We start from the raw sequence: 5871 nt of genomic DNA on the forward strand, positions 1-5871 counted from the left end.
GCGCCACACTCTACTGGCAGCAGCTGCTTACACATTTCCAGGGCATTGCTGAGTTAAATTGCCTATGAAGCGAAATTTTTTTCTACATGGTTGAAAAGTTTACTGTTTGAAATGCACAATTCCAAGGTTTCAGAACTCTGCGATAAAAATTGTCGATTTTATAAGCGTTGAAATTTGCACTTTTTTGCCTTCAAAAGTGGCACTTGAATCGCGCGGCAAAATACCACGTGACATCAAGTTGTGACGTCGCACTGTTTGTTTAGGTTCGAGCAAAGTATGGCCGACATAAGAATGGTTAACGAGAAGGGGGAACAGGTTTGCGTTGCTGGTGCTCAAAATAACCCACGTAGCCTAAACATATCGTAGAACAGGACAGCGCATGGCAACACTTTACCACTACAGAGGCCGCCATCTTAGATTTGATCGTTGGAAGACCCTGGGGATGAGGCTGTCTTGTTTTGTTTAGACTCTTGACAAGTACAAAAGAGAACTTAGAAATGTGTTAAACATGATTCAAAACGGTAACACAATACCCGGGAGAATTATTCCAAACTGTAACTAATTCGTGGAAGTTGCTTTTGATTGAACTATATGCGAGAAGATCCCGTGAATTACAGTGGAGTACTTCCGGAGATTCTACACACTAACACACTTCATTACCTTGCGTGTGGATTATGTATTTAAAGGAGCAATGTCACGATATTTTGATTCATTTTTCTGATTACTTCTTAATCGATCAAAACCTCCAAATAATAGTTTTCTAACATAGAAAAAACAACAATAAAGGAGAAATAAAAACGTGAAAATAACCAAGGATCGTTAAAAAGGATTACGAACGACAAACCTGAAAAAACTTGCCAATTTTTTCAAGTTGAGTTGTTTTGACGTTGCTCCTTTAAAGAACAACAACCTGCCCGTGGTGTATAATGTTATTCCCCTCCCCCCTGGGGGGAACTTCCTTACATTTGCTCTACAGGTACGTGCGGCACCAAAGGGTATAGTTTTCGAGCCGGTTTTGGTGAGGAATAAGGTTTAGATTTTGTCCATTGTGGACTAAAATTGGTATGTTTTGTGCACTCTGGACAGCAGTTAGGTTTAATTTTCATGATTGTTTTTATTCATAAGGGTTTCAGGAAGCGCGCCGCACACCCCACCCCAATTTTTGGAGAGTACCCCCCGCCCCCGCTTCCCCGCTTCAGCACGGCTGCTCTGTTAGCCGATTGCCATGAACGCATAGACTGTTCACAGCCCTCTATTTTTTCGTATTTTTTCGAGAGGCTGTGGACAGTCTAATGAATGCATAAATCAAAAGACCGACTCTACACTGTAGTACATGAGTATCCTCTTATTTAAACAGCTATAAAGTGCAAAGAATCAGGAAATTATTCAGTTTCAATAAAAATATTCTAGGTTTAATAGAAATTTTAATTGTCCTTACTGATTCCCATAGACTTTCTAAAAGTCGTTCGCTTCTCGTTTCCGGTTTGGTGGTAGTAGACGCTCGATTTCGCGCTCCGCGCTCTGTGTGCTCGACTTGTAAGCAAGTCTATGATTCCCACAGATTTTGTTTTATATTTTTTCCAGGGAATCTATATGGACATCAAAGCAATGTCATCCTAATTCGTGACTTCTCAACACCTGTCTCCTTGACATTGTATTCAAATTTCATGTTAATCGCTCTCTCTCTCGTGATTTAAATCTTCTTAAGACTCCTGGGAACTAACTGCTGAACTGATGTCTAAGACGAGGTCAAATTAAAGTTATCTTGGGTCACTATTTTTAGTCAGAAATTTCGAAAAAAATCACTAATTCAAGTTATAGTAATAAATGGGGAGCTCCGCTTTAGGCGCCAATCTATATATTAGTAAACTTAAAAAAATGCTTATCTAAATATTCGCTAATCTTTGGCGTGAAAAAGGCCTGTGTAGTTACAAACGTTACTTTAAAAACCTGTAGCTGAGTGTTTTGATTAATCAAGTATTGAGTGGAATTAGTCACTACAAGGACAAGATTGTATGTATGTAGTCATGTAACGTGGGACAGCTTAGTAAACTTTGCATTGTTAGAAATTTTCGTTGAGAATGATCGAGAAGTAGATTTTAAAGTATTGGTCAAAAAATCAAGAAACTGTTAAATGGAATAGTCGTGTATTTCTGTTTAAAACTTTGGATAAATAGGATGGGAGCTAAAATTACCAAACTGAGGATAATTTAGAACCGTGAGAAAGTTCTGAATGAAGAGGTGTTAAGTTCTCTAAAATGCTCTATCGGAACTCGATAAACTAAGACTTCCGAAATAAGCAGCTTTGTGTTTGTTTAATGGATTATTGAAAATTAAGTTTGTTTTGGTTGATAAAGTTACTGTTTTCCAACGGGTTTTAAAGATAATTATAGAAAGACGGAAATACCGTATTTCCCTGAATACTAGCCCTACCTCATGAAATAATCTTCCTTGCTCATACTGAATCAGCACATTTGAGGGAGTTCTGTTAGACTACTCGCCTAGCTCGCATTATTGCTACACAGGTTTACTTTTATGATTAGTTTTAAGTTTTAAAGTTTTTAGCCATTATTTCTTTGAAGGTCTATTATAAACGATGCTTTAATGAACCTTCACCTGCGTTATTTGTTTGCTGGCTTCAACTCCATTTTTTTTCCGGAGAATATGTTAAAAATACGCCACCGATCCCACCGCTAAAACAAACAATCCACTTTTTGATGATCACCGTGTGAATCCGCACCATTTGCCGACCCGCAACGAATTGACAACAGCATAAAGAGAGGTAAATAACAAGGTAAAGGTTTTCTTATTGCGATGGACTGAGTATCTGCGAGTGAGACATGATGATATTTTGAAATCTGATATCGTGAAAACCGAGTTCAATAACTGCTTTGTTGAGGCCCTGTTAGGTTAAATTCCGCAGGCGCCGGTTACGGGGTGGGGTGATGCGGGGGTGGTGAAAACGGGCGAAAAAAAAAAAATTTTTTTTTTTTTTGTTTTTTTTTTGGGGGGCTCCCCCCCCCCCCCCCCCCTCTCCCAGTCATAATGTTGCTCATCCAACATAATTTTAATAAAGGCTAAAAAGAGATATATAGTTACAAAATTCTTAGAACACAAAACGTTTTCGACTCGAATTTCCTACACTATCAGTGGCTATGGACGATTTCGAATTCCGGCAGCACTGGGCCCTTTTAATTTGGACGTAAAGTTTAATTCGGGGGTCGAACCCAACTGCTTTGTTATTCGGCAGGTTTTCTTGCTCTGTAGTGGGAAGAGTTAGGGCAGTGAATCCTCGATTTAACGAACGTCCACGAAGTCATCGGTCTATCGAACGATATTCTTCAGCCCGGTCAAAGTTACAGTAAAATGTATGGAACAGAACTTCGATATATTAAACGAAAACGAAATCCTCGTTTAATATAACGAACACAATCCGGAAGCCCAAGCGATATAACGAATTAAAGTTAACACGCGATAAAAGATTAATGTAGAACAGACCAACAAGGATGAACAACTTCAAAGGCATTTGTCCATATTTATGTGGATATATAACTGTTGGCTCTCAGTTACGTGTAGGTCCCTAAAAATTGCGAAGAATAATCCGTTTCAGGCGTTTTGTCCACGTGCGTTTTCGTCCCCTCCAGGCTTGGTAAACTGGGGCACTGGGAGCGAGTTTGTGAACCCCTAACTTGTACACAAATCGGCTTGTCGATTTGCACTCTGATTTGGCGAAGGAAACAAAACAAAACACCAGTGAAATAGGTTGACCATACAAATTTCTTGGGAAGTTTCATTGGCTTTAACCAGCTTGGACTAAGATGATGTTTATAGATTTAAAAAAATCTTATCGTTCAGCCAATGGTCCGTTAGCTCAGTCGGCAGAGCGCGGTGCTGATACACCGGGACTTTAAGTCCTATGGCTACGCCGAGGTCGAGAGTTCGAGCCTCTCACGGACCAAGTGGAATTTTTTTTTTTATTATTTTCTCTGAGTAGCTGAAAACATTTTCTTCTTAATGTAACTTTTTTTTTTACTCAGTTAAAGAGAAAAAGTGAAAAAAAAATTTTTTTATTAAAATCATCGTTTTCGTACCAGGCGTATAAATAAATAAAGCTCGTTCAGCTCGTTTATACATATAAGCTTACCGGGTTCCATTTCTTCTGTTTCTTTTTCGATTTCTTTGAGAAAAATGTTTGTGTCAAGAAAAGGAAAAAAAAATAACACGTTGATCATTCTAAAATATAATTCTTCTTTTAATTTCTATTTGCGAAAAAATACTTCGTCAACACCATTCCTGAATATCTGCCCGTATCAGACCCAAGGTCAATCGGTGTTTTTCCGCGGCTCAGGTGTAACCTGAGTATCAGGCTTCAGGTGAGGGTACTGGTACTAGATCATGGAACCCACGAAATTGAACAACCTTGACTTTTTCCCACAGGCCAATCGTTTGTACCCCGGGCAGGTTAAAACCCTATCAATAAAATAGCCGATGAGGCTGGATCGATTAGAGACATGGATCCTTGGCAGACTGGAAATGCATTTTAATATTTCCATACAGTGAAACTCCCATCTTCCAATGCAAAATCTGCTGTGAAAAGTGCCAAACAACAGACAGACAGACAGACAGACAGAAGGAGTGTGTACACCAGCTCTCTTACAAAGAAGCCAACCCCAGCAGTACGTCAGAACATGCATTGTAACTTACATCTATATATGGGAATACCGTTCCTGACCAAGAAGTCCTTGGGGGTGATAGGAAGTTTACAGGACGCAAGAAAAGCAGCAGCAGGGAGCAGGATTTCAAAGTAACAGAAGTCATTTGCGTAATAGAAAAGAGTTTTGCAACAATTTGCAATAGAGCTACTCATTGGCAGGGTCATGGGTGTCACTGCATATGGGAAGTTCAGAACCTCTCTGCCTCCATTTTTTTTATCGCAGTCAAAGTATTTTCCTTGCTTGTTGCCACACAATTGATTTAATTCGTTTGAAGAATTCCTCAAAAAATTGCAACAACACAGTTGTTGATTTTTCTTTAACTATAAATCACCCATCTGCTAGAATGTGGTGAAACTTCATGTAAACAGGCACCCTTGGGGCAAGTGTGTGCCATCTGCTTGGGAGGTTAAAAATGTAGTGTTTGTCCACGGCTTGGACCATGAGTAAGTGTCCATTTATGAGGGCTGTCCTTTTAAACGACATGTTGGTTAGCAGAGGTTGTCCTGTATAAATATTGCTTTGTTTGTTTTTTTGTTTTTGTTTTTTTACCTAAGACCCTTCTCTTATCTAAAACACTACAAAGTCTGAATGGGTATAAGTAATAAAAAATTTTCAAGAAGGACAAGAAAAGTGCAGAGCAAAACTGTTTGCTCCAGAAGTTTATACAGTGCAATGCAGTATATTATAAAATGGTCAAGGAATTGCACACACTATGATTGGTCAGTTCAACTCTTTGTAGCTCTTTAAAGCATGACTTACATCATGCCTGTGCTTTATCGAGTTAAGATGTAGGCCTCTTACCTCACTAGTTTGAGCATGCATAATTTCTTAAACATTTTATAAAGGAAATTAAAAACCTGCTCCTTGCGCATTGTTGAGTTATATAAGCACTTGGGGATTTTTAATGACGCTTGAGACACTCAGCTGCACCTTGTGCTTCTCTACCCACTTCTCATGTTTTAAAATTTTCCTGTGTGTTTAAATAAACAGGTGCTTTTTTTTTCTTTATTAATGTTACATTGCATTATTTTGTCAGTTCAGCTGAACTGTAAATTCAATTGACTTAAACAGGGGAGGAGTTGGGATGAGGAGAACTATCATTCAAGGAAAGCCATAAAAATTACATTTTTAAATAAAAGAAAACAGATCACATGGC

General features: G+C 38.7%; 1 non-coding gene across 1 annotated transcript; it reads left to right on the forward strand.

The window, feature by feature from the left end:
* Positions 1-3860: 3860 nt before the first annotated feature.
* Positions 3861-3958, forward strand: Trnai-gau (transfer RNA isoleucine (anticodon GAU)). Its single transcript has 2 exons — positions 3861-3897; positions 3923-3958. It is a non-coding gene; the product is annotated as a tRNA-Ile (tRNA).
* Positions 3959-5871: the final 1913 nt, after the last annotated feature.

The sequence above is a fragment of the Oculina patagonica genome, chromosome 3, assembly GCF_052425735.1.
Source record: "Oculina patagonica isolate OP01 chromosome 3, crgOcupat, whole genome shotgun sequence".
NCBI classification, from domain to species: Eukaryota; Metazoa; Cnidaria; class Anthozoa; order Scleractinia; family Oculinidae; genus Oculina; species Oculina patagonica.